Source organism: Oxyura jamaicensis, chromosome 1, assembly GCF_011077185.1.
Source record: "Oxyura jamaicensis isolate SHBP4307 breed ruddy duck chromosome 1, BPBGC_Ojam_1.0, whole genome shotgun sequence".
Lineage (NCBI taxonomy): Eukaryota > Metazoa > Chordata > Aves > Anseriformes > Anatidae > Oxyura > Oxyura jamaicensis.
The window spans coordinates 23,926,600-23,940,357 of record NC_048893.1 but is presented as its reverse complement, the minus strand read 5'-3'; the positions used below and the strand labels follow the sequence as shown (position 1 = coordinate 23,940,357).

The 13,758-nt window shown below is 36.6% G+C and overlaps 1 long non-coding RNA gene across 1 annotated transcript in view; it reads left to right on the top strand.

Annotated features, from left to right (window-relative positions):
* The first annotated feature begins 6,425 nt into the window (after positions 1 to 6,425).
* Positions 6,426 to 13,758, top strand: part of LOC118158330 — a 12,814-nt gene continuing 5,481 nt past the window's right edge. Inside the window, exons 1-2 of the long non-coding RNA XR_004746822.1 lie at positions 6,426 to 6,438; positions 13,601 to 13,610. This is a non-coding gene — a long non-coding RNA (uncharacterized LOC118158330). The remainder of the gene's footprint in view (positions 6,439 to 13,600; positions 13,611 to 13,758) is intronic.

Below are 13,758 nucleotides of genomic sequence, written 5' to 3'. Positions count from 1 at the left end.
CAGTCAATGTCAGTTTATGTGCTCAGTGAAAAGAAGCACATGCAATGCCAAGGTTAGAAGGACTTCAGTTTCTATCTGAACAGATTTTATGTATATGCCATTGAACCAATAGCTTGGGAATAATACATGGAAATTGGTGAACCAAACTTCTCCCATTTTTCTCTACTTTTGACACCATACTAAATTACAAAGATGACATGCCTCCACATTGTCTGAACATGGTTTTTGTTCTGTTTCTCTGTTAAGCATGAGAATATTATCTGTTCTGTGAGGTTTTCCAGTCAAGGTAATCTCACTCTGGGCAATGTTTCAGTGTCTATGGCACTTCTACACATTTGTTCTTTCTCCTCACTACTCAGAGATGGTTCACACAATAAGTGGGATAGGGTTGCACAGCTTAATGAGTTGGCAGAGTTATTGTTTACTACAAGAAGTATATTTAGCTGTGCCTAAAAGATCTCCATATTTTTCTTCCACTTTTCTCAAGCCTACCACTCATCTGATCAGACCTTCACTGTGTTTCTACAAGTTCTCTTTTGAAAATGAGTACTTACCTGTAAATGAGCATCATACTCACATACACAAATGTAAACTATCTCTTACACATCTAAAGCAGGGTCAAAAGAAAGTTACTAAAGGTATATGAAGGCCAGAATTCAACCAGGACAAAGAAACTTCTCCCAGGTCTCAGGTGGGTATGACAATCTGTTAAAGACGGCCTGGTTGGCAAAGATCTACCTGTGACAAATCCAGCAAGAGAAGGCCTTAGCAAGGCAATTCTGCTTGGGGGAGTGAGAAGACTTGAGGTAAGAGAACAGATGTCTTGACCTAGGCATGGGAGGGAAGTGAGGGTTTGTATATGTGGGAGGCAGTCCTAGGGGCAGAAGCAAAGACCTCATGAAAATACATAAAATTTCATTTGGTCATCAGGCAACTTCAAGTCCTGGAGATATCAGTTCTCATCAGCTATGGAGACATCACCACACCACTGGACAAATAACATAGGGGCCGAAAAGAGGCTTTAGCTGCATCCAGCCCCATGCTCTATCTGTTGGATCTCACCGGTCAATTTTTCTGTTTCTCCATGGAGACTGAACAGGATTCATTATGCCCTCCCTGCTCTTAGGTAATCAAAGGCCTCTGTAAGACTGGTAGTGTAAAGGCATTATGTGTACTGAAGCTATATGTTGGGTGGATGCTCTGTGATCTGAAATGACCTGGAAAATGCATTTTGCTTTACAGATATGTTCTGGCATGCTCCAAAGCACACACAAACAGTTTCTTGAAAACTGAAAGGCTTTTTGGCATACCACTTCAAACAAGCTTATCAAAGAAATACCTGTGGTAGATACATCTCTCGGCAAAAAGACACAGCACAGGGAATGAAATTTATGACCAGCCTCTGCATTCACATGTATTTTACCACCTTGGAACTGACAATGTTTTAGACATTGATAAGTCATAACACTCCAGCAAGCCAGAGAATTATTATTCTCCTCTTCTACAGATGAAGAGGCTGAAGTTCAGACTGGCCAGATGACTCATGGGTGCAGCTAGAAGTATAAAACATCCCTGTAGCTCAGATGAGACTTACAAAGCAAGCTTACCAAAAGCTTGGTGTACACATTTATTTATATGTGTACATATACCTGTATACATATATATATAATACATTTCCTGCCAAACAGACACTTTCTCCTGAAGAACATTTCTCCTGTTCCCTTTATGTCATGTAATGTTTTGAACCTGAGAAATCTCAGCTGAATTCACAATAGAATCTCATTGTAGGTGGTCTTCTAGAGGGCATCCACTGACTTTCTTAAGTAATAGCTGATAAATTCCTCTATTTTTTCCTATTCTGTAGGAGCCGAGGAAACTGCAGATCCATTTTTATTTAGCTTTCTGCTTCTTTCATATCCTTTGTAGGATTCTCCCTGAATAGTCTACCAGTCTGACTGTTTTCAAAGAAATGTTATGCAATAAATCTATTTCATTTGCAACTTCCTGAACACCTTTGTGGCAAAGCAGAATATTAAATCTGTACCTTAACTCATTAAAATTTCCCGTGGCAGTTCAGCTGTGAAAAACATTTCTTTAGAGGCCAGCACAATATGTTAAATGTCCAAAGAGTTCAATGCTGTTGCCTTTGGATACCACATAACATGGTTCCAAAATAAGAAAAAGATATAGAACCAGAAATGCTGCACAGAAATGCACTAATTAGATCATTGCTTATTCAAGGGAACAGATCTTTCATCTCCAGGAACTCAGGCAATTAGGTGAGGTCCCTTACAGCACACCACAGGGGCAGTCAGCTGATACTAATGAGTTTTATGCTGTAGTTGAGTAAATAACCGGTCATCACAGTCTCATTAAGGCTCTTCCATTTCCGTGTTTTCTACCCAGATGCTGAGCCCCACAGTTTGGTAACGTGTAGAGGCCTTGTCACTACTTTGTGCATCCATATATTGGCTCTGCTAATTCCATCTGCCTTGTGTCCACACTGTTACAACTGCAATGTGGGACTGATGTTGACCCTGCCCATTCAGTTCTTACCCCTTCAGTATTGTTCTTTCCACTTTCTACCACAGCTTCCACTGAGTGCATAAACCTGCTTACAGACCAGTTTCCACTTTGAGCTCCTTTTACTGATAATGAAGCTTCCAGTTACAAAGAATAACTTTTCCAGTTCTGGTCAACTATGTTGATAGCCAGGATAGTAGCTGTCAAAACTAGATGAGTTTTAGGTTATATTACAATGACCATTTACAACAAAGTAGCAAATTTTTAATTTATGCTGACAGGACTTCAATCTGTCCACATACTTCAATGTAGTTAATTTTCTTTATACCACTTGAAACTTTTTTTTTTCTTTATTCTTCAATGGTCTGTGCTTTTAATCCAAAATACAAGTATTAGCACACAAGAAATAACTAAAACATTAAAGTAATTCAATTTAGCCATTTGAATTCATAGAAAGAGTAAAGACTGGCTTTAAAAGCAGAAAAGCATATATACAAAGTAATTTGTGGACTCTGGGCCAGATGGTACTCTGTGGTGTATACCTACCGTAACTTTATACCAGATTAAATGACAACAGCTGTGTGATGTGAGAAGCTCTAAGAAGACAGAATCTGAACAGGAGAGCTGGTCAGAGAAATTTGGGTAGAAACAGACTGATGGAAACAGACTTTTCTGCTGAAGTCTAAGAGCTCATCAAATTGGGCCAATATTACTTGTATTTTATTTCCAAAGAAAACTAATTTACATCTATGCACTACGTGCCTCAGTTTGATACTCAGGTTATTTCAGCATAGATTCTTTTACATTAGCAGAAATAAAAATGTTTGTGATGAAACAAAGCTGTAATTCACCTGCTTAAACAGAGGTACCTGCTGCCATTTGAGAGGCACTGGCTGCCAGCTGCTGCTCCAGAAAGAAGGTCTCCCACTCTCTTCTTCTCAGTGTGGTGCTTCTACTGCTAAAGTGGGTAATATCCAATTGTTTCTAATCTAGAACAAATTATTTTCATAAACAGGTATCTATCAAGTCTGTCTACGCAGACTTTATTTGGGAATGCTTTCCTTAAAAAATTACAAACTAAGACACTTATTCCAGGAGGAGAATTGTGGAAGCTGATAATGCCAGGAAACTTCACTCTCATTTTGAATAAGATCTATGCTTAGAATTTTACTGAATTCAGTAGTACTTCATATATATATATATACATATATATATATACACACTTATACATACATATATGCACATCCCATCTTAATCCAGGATAATTTTCAGGTGCATGCAAAGCCTTGGTTATTTGCACTCAGTTATATGAAAAAAGAATTTTCTTGTCATGCATTTTTCTTTCCCAACCTTTTCTTTCTTGAAGTAACCTAACCCTTTGCAATCTGAAGCCTTCCAGACCACAGAATTTTGTCACTGAGAGAGCCCTGGGGTTTCACAGAACAGGTAGTAAGATCATCATGATGCCCAAGGAGTAGTGTATGCTTTATATAAGCATATTTAAGCAGAAAAACCTGTCTCATCTCTCAGCTTGAACATGTTTCACAATAACCTCAGGAAAACTTGAAAGGGTAAGGAAAAATATGCTGTCTATTTCAGTGCCCTCTGAAATGGTAATTTGATACAAAATTAACAGGAAGGTGAAGAGAGCAGCTCACAAAGCACATCCAAAACACAGTGAGACACTAAAGTTTTAAATAAGAGGAGTTTTTGGTTTATATGTATTTTTCATGAAACACAGCGCTCATGAGGCAGAGCAAAATGCCAATACTTATGGTGAAGATTCAGCTCATGGTCTGAGTTTCTGTTTTACCAGAAGCTTCCTACAGGACTAGACAAGTCACCCAAGGACTAGACCCATAAAAGGAGCCTTTAAATTACCCTCAGGTTTCTATATCCTGTGGCTGAATGTTGACACAGGTCTCATTTGGGCAACAGCTCTGCAGAGGCAGTTCCCATCTGCTTCACTCTCAAGAGGCAGATTATCAACAATCTGTTGAACATGCCCATATCTGACTGACAAGCAAAACCCAATATATGGACCTGAACTTAGCTGATTTAGCAGGCAGGCAGCTGAAAGTAGGATCTTAGTCAAAAAAAACACCTTCTATATTTACAGAGGAAGTGTCACTGTGTGTAGAGATTTACAATGACTCTGAAAAACTCGACTCACCTACCTCACTTCCCTCAGCTCATTTGTATCTCCATAGTAGGAAGAATTTTACTCAGATCTGTACTCATGCATTAGGGCTTGCCTATGCTGTTTTTAATGGAGGCTACACTGCACCATCAAAGGCAGCGTCAAGCCCAGTCTTTTTTTTTTTTTTTTTAAGCCCAGTCTTTTTTTTTTTTTTTTTTCCTCCAGAGACTGAGACCGCCAATTAATTTTGCCCAGATAACCAAAAAGCTGTTGTGGTAAGGATTTGTTTTTTCCTGTTGAGCTGGGCTACCACAGGAAGCGTTGACCTGGAAGTGAGATAGCCTCATAGCTTCATCCATCCTTGGAGAAATGATCTGTATTTTAGCATACCTTTTTTTTTTTTTTAAAGAGTGATGAGGAATATTTGATGATTTTTAAATCTGTGAAGAATTTGATGAAAATCAAAGATCAAATTATTTTATAGTTATATAGTTATAACCTTATATCTTTTTTTTTTTTTTTCCTCCCTGTAGTTTTAACATGAAAACAGATGGGATTTCTGGTCTATATATCAACATAGATATTCATGAAAAAGAAATTTAATGTAGTGCATTTTAATGCACTATATAAAATAATTAATTTAATAAATAATTTAAATAATTTTTAATTTAATTTAGCTAGTACATGAATGAATGACTGTCCTTCTTTGTCTTTCAGTTATTTTTCTTTTTTTTTTTTTTTTTTTTTTTTTTTCCTGTGGTTTACAAATTAACTCTTCTTTCTTTAGTACTCAAGGTCATTGTGTTCCTGTAACTTTTGTGATACATTTATGAGGCACATCCTTTTATTCCAGTCACCCTTAACCAAAACACCTACAATTAAAAATACAGCAATGCTTTGTACTTATGTAGAACACAACAGGGAACAATGCTACTAGAAACTGAGAATCCTGGGTAGTGTTACAATGGCAAGAAACTTATCTATCAATTGCAATAAACATATTCCAGAAGGACACTTAGATTCTTCAATTGATATAAAAGAAAATACAAATACTTATCCAATTACAGCTAAGATACTATTACAATCACATGGCTTCCTTAAGTGCTCTGTTCTTGCACACAATGTCTAAATAGACATTGTAGCACTATATTGAATAGCACTCTATAATGTAATATGGTGTAAAATAAAACACTGCTGTGTTTGTCAAATAAAAAGATCAGCAACAAAAAGGAAAACTAACATTGCAGTGAATCAACTGCATAAACGCAGTCTATAAACACCATTAGCTACAGTTAAGTTTCCAAACTAGTTTCCACACTAATCTTGTTCCTAATTGTTTATAAAGTTCTGAAAGAATCTTTTTTTGGACTGAATCTGTGTGATTTGTTGTTGTTGTTGTTGTTTTCCTCAAATAAATAATATAAAATTTGTCTTCTTTACTATCTTTTCTCCTTATGATACTTATGTTGTCTTCATTCCTTTCTCCTTTCTGACCTCAGCTGAAGTGAGTGTAAGTACTGTGACCTAAAATTACATTTAGCAGCAAATCTTTGTGCAGCAATACTGTAAATATGTGCACTGGCCTTTAAAGATTATGCACAATGAATTCTAAACACACCTGTGATGTTCTGTAAGCCATAAATGAAGAGATGTTTGTATGAATAATTGTGTGCAGTGATGGGTGTAGTTCTGCAAAGGCAAAACATCTAACACCAAATGCTGTTACAATTCTTAAGCTGAAAATAATGTTTTTATATATACACTGAAGGCAGTATGTTCTGTATTTCAGCGTTGATGCTATACCTTCCTGGCTTCCCATTCTTAGGCACTGAGGGCATGTTGTACAGCAGGGATCATACCTGTATATTTGTCACCCACCTCTGAAATACAATCCTCTTCTCTATAATGATTAATGCAAAGAGCTGCTAGCCTGACCTGTACCATAAGCTGAGAGTGTTTTCTTTGATCAAATTCATGCTAATATAAGTGTGAGCAATACAGAGTGCTGAATACACTGGCCTTGTCTAGTATGAAATACTAGCTAGCTCATGTGATTTCTAACAGTTATTCAATTAGCATTTGATATTCTGTTGGTCATTCAGCCTTTCAGCCTTCAGTCTTGCAGTTGTAGTTTGACTCTGTGTCCAATGCTATATCAGGCATAACTTTTCCAAGATCTTGGACAGAAAATAAAAACGTTATATAATAGTTCACTGCAGGTCCACCATCGTATTTGACTTAGCCTGCATATTGTCTGGAGCTAGGACTCAGGTCCCAGATCTGCTCTCACTGACCTTTGCACTCCAACTCAGACTTAAATAAGTCCTGCGTTACACTAGAAATATGGCATTGAAGGACTTTGGAATCATTTGCCTTGTTTTTTCATCTTCTGTCAACTGTTTAATCCAATTATGAAATATATTAAGTTTAACTAGTTATCAGTATGCAGTAAGTAATGCAATGACATTTAAATGTGATGCTAAAGTGCCATGAAACAAATGGCTCTTGATTGCTAACATGATATAGTTATCTCCTGATGCAATGTGATTTTTATAAGAGGTAATAGAAAACACTTTCAATAAAGCACAACAGTAGCTGCCACTAAAACTAATGACTAAATCAACATAGAGAACATAGAGATACCTCTGGGGAGAGGGGAAGAACAAAAGACTATTTTTTTTTCCTGAAGTCTTTAAATGCAGGCCTGATTCTGATTTTTTTACATCAATAACCTTACACAGCATATATTTTTTTCTACTGTCTATTCTTCACTGATTAACATTTTGATTGAATGATATTGGTTTAGTAGTGGTTTCGTTAGACCAGAATTTATGCCTTTCTGCACAGAGTACTTGGGAACCCTCAGGTATCTAAAGTCAATCGATATATTTCCACAGTTCAGTATGTTATGCTCTCATCATAGAGTTACAGAACTAGGAATGATCCTTCTGATTAGATAACTTACTATTTTTCTACTTTTTGAAGCAATGCAAATCATATGTGCTCTTAAACTTTCTTGGCATGAAAAGAATGCAGCATTTTATGTTTCCTTATCGAAGACTCCCACTCAGGGTTTATTTTTGAGTACACCATAATAACTGAACATAAGCAGATACAAGACTTAATGGGGTTTCCAAAACATTATTATATTCCTTTTATCATAAGTGTACACAGATTTTGAAAATAAAATAGAATTAAAAAACAAAACAACAAAAAAAAACACATCTCTTCAAATTTCCCCACCTCAGCCGCTTTCTCATCAACATCTGTTAGATCTGCTTCAGAGTTATCTGAAAAATCCTGGTTCCTCCATACTGAATGTAAAAGCTTTCCTCTCACTCATGACCTCTCTCTCACTCTCAAACAAGCAATTTTCTTTCTTCTTTGGCTTGTGTCACCTGCTATGGGTAAGTGAGCTTAGTGATGTGATGTAATCTTTGGGCACAGAAAACTTGCTAATGGCAAACCCACCTGAAATATATCTGGCTGCATGATTGAGGGTTTAATTAAGCTCATTATGGATTACTTCAGTGGGGACTGCAAAGCCTTAAACAGAGAAAGAAAGTTCAGGTTGTTCAAGCTGCTTGAGGATGATTTTTTGAATATAGCTGTAGACATAATCTTGAGTTGTGTGAATTTGTGTCCTTTCTCTGCTGCTCAGGATTTCTGTTAGTGTTAGTTCTCTTGTTCACAGCTTTTCAGCTCTGGTAGTTTTCAAGGGCAGCTGTTCTGCCCTTGAAGAAATAAAGGAGGCTGGTCTGGTGTGAAAAAATTGGAGAAAGCTCTTTTTTCACTTGGATTTGTATATCCTAGGCCAAGGAGTATTCTTGGACCTGTATTACCAAACCTTAGAATTCTGTTCTGCACTAGGCAAAAAGGACCCCAAAGGCAAGCCAAAGTTGCAATCTGGACATGGAACACAAGGAAAACCCCCAGATTCAGGTCGATGTTACAATCTGCATTTAGATTTATTCCTCAGATAATTACGTGTAGATTAGCAATTAAGGTATATGTTTATAGTTTAAAATCCCTTAACATAATAGTTTCCTCTGAAATAAAAAATTAAATAAAATAAAAGGTGTTTTCATTAAAATAAACATAGACAGTGATTGTTTGCTTATTTATCACAAAATTTACAACAAGATCTCTTGCTAACCACATTTCATTTATTGCTTTAAGGAAGGGGTAACTGTGTTTTTCCAAAGATTTCATAATAAACCAGGCACTGAATTCCACATCAACATCTTTGCTATCAACCACTGCTATATGGTTCTTCATAGATATCATAATTTTCTGTTTGATTCTGCTAAATGCATCACAAATGAGATTTTATTTTAAGAAATTTATAAATTATTATTGCATTAGTGTTAAAATACCTATTAGTAAAGCATTTGATTTTGTAGCTGGAATGCTCTTTCATTTCTTCCATTTGGGACGGTTCCTTGTACTAAGTTTTGTCACTTCTCATATGCCAAATACTCTTAATGGAGGTATGCTGAATTTTTCATCCTGATTAAGTAAATAGCCTAGCTCTTTTTGACTGAAGGAAGGTCAGGATTCCTTGTTTTCACAGAATAAAAGAATGGTTGAGGTTGGAAGATACCTTGATCATTTAGTCCCACTCCTTGTCACCTAGTGCAGGTTGCCCAGGACCACACAGATGGTTTTTGAATATCTCCAATGAGGGAGACCCCATAACTTCTCTGGGAAACCTGTGCCAGTGCTCAGTGTCCGTCCTGTCCCGTCCCGTCCCCCCTTCCTCCCCGGCTGTTTCTTGCAAAGCTGCTTTCCAGCTAGCAGCCCTCAACATGTACTGGTGCCTGGAGATTGTTCTGCTCCAGGTGCAGGATTTAGTATTTTCCCTTGCTGAACTTCAAGAGATCCCTATCACTTCAGCTTGTCAACGTACCTCTGAATGACAGCACAACCCTGCGGTGTGTCAGTCACTCCTCCCAGTTTTGTATCATCAGCAAATTTGCTAAGGGTACTCTCTGTCCCAGCATCCAGATCATTGTGGACACAATGTAGACCCCTTGGGTACACTGTTAGTTACTGAGCCCAACTAGAATTCATACCACTAATCACCCAAGTCTGAGCTCAGCTATTCAGGCAGATTTCAAAACACCTGCTCACGTCTGCTCATCCAGTCCATATTCCATCAGCTTCTCTATTAGTGCCTTCTGGGAGACAATTCTGAAAACCTTACTGAAGTCAAGTGTCCACTACATTCCCCTCATTTACCAAGCCAGTCATTTCATCATGAAAGGTTACCAGACTGGTTTGGGTATGTTGATTTAGTCAGTAACAGGAAGTTACTCTGTAAGGCATAAGAACTAACAAAGCACTGTCTCATGCTGAAGTTATATCAGGGCCTCTGAAATCACTGAAATTTAAAAAAGAACAGAGCCAGAGTCCTAGAGATAGCTAAGTCTGAATACTTACTAAGGAGCCTAATCTAGTTTCTCTCCAAAGACCTCTATAAACATGTATGCAGTGGTGCAGGAAGAGAAAAATTTAACTTTTTTTTTTTTTCACTGACCAAAATAAGGTCTAAGAAAGAAGACTACAGTCTTCTTCCCCTTCAGCTATAAGAAAGGGCGTATCAAAAGAGGACATCCAAATCTGTTTTACCACACAGTAGGGTTAAAACTAGATGGAAGCTATCCCAAATCAGCACAATAAATAATAGCATAAAACTCTTGAACAGACAGCAGAAAGCTGCCTGAACTAATATTACACCTGCTAAATAAATAAAAAAATAAATAAGATTGACTGGATCCTAGAATATATCTTCAAAGAGTTCTGAGGGGACTAAGACTACATTGTATGTGGGATCATGGGCACATATGTAGAGGTGTCTGTGTATTTCTAACAGCTTATGGATTCATTTTCCAAATATGGAGGCTTTTTAAATTTTTCTTCATTTCATCTTACCACAATTAAAAAATATATATTTCCTACCAGAAAATGAATTTTACATTTTGTATTAAACTACATACTCAGTTATAATTCTTTCATACATTAGACAGCAAATTATTTGTGGGTGATATGGCCTTACTGAGGTCGAATTGCTCAGGGAGCCATCTTTGAGCAATGTGAAAAAATGAGAAAAATAAGATGGCTTGATGTATTTCAGCTGATATGTCAAAGATAGTGAGCTTCTCTTTCAGCAAATGTGTTGACTTATTAGCTTCTACAGATTAAAAACAAACAAACAAAAACAAACAAACAAAAAAAAAAACACACAAACAAAAAAGACTATAGTGAGAGGTTCTGAAGTTCTTACAGATCACTTATTTCTTCACGTCATTATATTCTACTTCAAAACCAGTTAAGAAGACAACAGTACTAAGGGAATACAATCTTTTTGGCATCAACGACCTAAAGATTTATCTGTGGTGGCTTCAGACTAAAAGGTAATTAGGAACATGTTGAAAACTGATATTTAATTTTATATATATATATATATATCTTTTTTAGTAAACATGCCTATTCTGTGTAATGAAAGACAGTCCAGGTATCAGAAAAAAAATACAAAAATGGGTCAGTGGTGGATTACGGTGACACTGTGGAGGAGACAATTTTGCAAATATCAGTCTTCAGGGGTCATTTGAAAAGCTAGTATACGAATGATTTTACAGAGGCAAACTGTACACAGACTTCCTTAGTTTAACATTTCATAGTAAACATATCCAAGAAACATAGCAGAAATTCATGAGATGACTAAAGTCCACATAAATGTAATGTATTTACACTTTTCTTTCTCCATTTTTGTCTAGATTCATATGTATACATATACACTACTATGCATAGTCATTACAAATTTTGAATTGAATCTTTGCTTAATTGTTCTTGTGTTTATTTCCCGTGGATATGGTAACATCCATTTCAAACAGGAATGATCAGTTAAATGATAAGCAAATAAAGGTATATTTTTCTCCTTGTGAGGAAAGCTAATTCCAAATTTTACTCATCCAAATTGGGAAAAAAAAGAAAGGGAAAATCATGTGATCAGCACGTTGTATAACAGTTAAGATTTTGCATATTCCTGCCAGCAGAGTCTACATGTATAAAATCATTTAAAAGAAATATCTGGTGAATAAATTTGAATTGCAAAATGGTTTATTCTTAAATTGAAAAAATCATAAATAATTTTCAGGCAATTTGACTATAAGAAAAATCTGAAATAAGCAAATTATTTACTGAGAATTAGCTGAATATTTTTAGCTGCTTATCACTTCATTATAAGGATGATTAATTTTAAAGAATGCTTGCATTGAAAAGTAAAATAATAACTTATCAGATCCTTTTCTGCAAGATAATTGCTTTATATCTGTAAGCCCAGACAAGTTATGCTGATAAACAGCACACCCATAATCTGCCCAAGCAACTTTCTTTTTGTTTTTAAAAGGTGATCAGCAGGTTTTCTTGGGCTGGGCTGTTTGTGTTTTGCCACGTCTTGTATAAAGAGTTGGCTTGTGTCTTATGTAATGTGTTTGATTGATTAATTCTCCCCAACATGTAAATCTTTTAATACCATAGTAAACATATTATTTTCCAGCTGATCAAAACCAGTATTTCATATCAAAGCTTTTATAGCATGATATGTTACAACTATGGTATTTTAACAATTATTTGAAACTTTACTGAACACTATGAGAGAAAATTTCTTCTTTGGAAACCTCACCTCCCTTACTTCACTGAACATCATTGTTAACTATTCCAAGCAGTGACATTTTATCTTCTTTGTAGATATGGCCACCAATCTTTCCAGGATTTGTCTATAGTGTGCAGTGAATGTCATTTGTATTGCTCTCTTGTCACTCAATAGAATAGTCTTGCAGTAAATTTCCAGCAGAATGATATTGAATATAGGTAAAATTGAGAAAGCATTTAAGTAGCACTACCTCTGCCCTTCAAGTTTTTCAGTGGGAAAAAAAAAATAAATAAATAAAAGGGATGGGGGGGGGGGGGAGACCTACTCAAGTTAGCACTAACACAGAAATGTATATTATTTTTCAGTAGTATTCAGAAAAAAAAAATCCAGTAATGTACTTTATTCTACACCTGCATGCTTAAGAAATTTTCCACAGTCAGGAAGGGAGTAATGTCAGTGTAATGTCCCCAGACCAAGCACTCAGTACTTCTCTTAACACGTGTAAATCCCATAGTCTGTAGGGTAATACTGATCACACTAGCTGAGGACTTGCTAATTTTTCTGTGAGACTGATTTTGCCTAGCCAACAGTGTCTGCATGCATGCTGTATTTCCAAGCTCCCACCACATCCACTGTAGATGAAGTTACTGCAGTAAAGGAAGCAAGAGGTCACTTCAGTTCATTCCAAAGTAGATCTTTCCACTTGATCATCCAAATTTCTCTCTAGAGATCATTAAATGTGCCTAAACAGGACTCTATCTGCCTAATATTTGGGCAAATGAAGTCTTAGACCAGTTTGTAGTCAATATAGAAATATATTAACTGTTTAAATGGAGGATAATTCTATCCATTCCTCTTTAAAATGTGATAAATTGCTCCAGAGGATGAAGTTTTGTCTCCATTAACTAGAAAGATGGTCTGAATGAACCTCTTTCAGATCTAATTATCAAGATCTTAGAGCTCAAATTATTCTCTCAGGCAGTAGTGCCTAGGGCCACTTGAAACTCTTTGGGGATATAGAAGGGGATATGTATTTAGCTTGAAAGATGTGTCACAGGATTTATGGAAACCTTCTGTAGTTGCAGTTAGTAGCTAAGCAGAGTATATTTGGCCAGCACAGACAACGTTGGATGTGGGGACAGATGAATCAAGATCCTGACTTTTATACATCTAGAGGTGAACTCATTCTAACTGTGATTGCTGATTTAAGTCCCTCTTTTAATGCTCCATTATTTCATGCCACCAAAGCCTAGCACTGTGAAAAACTGTTGGCCTAGCAGTCTAAGTTGAGTTTAAGGGAGTCTCTAGAGCCTTGCTAAAACCTGTACTAGTCTGGACATGATCATGTTTTGAGCTGTTGGTATCCTTCTGGGGGGGGGGGGGGGGGGGGGGAAGGGGGGAAAGAGGGCGCGCGCCTTAAGAGGGGTCTTTTTTGGTC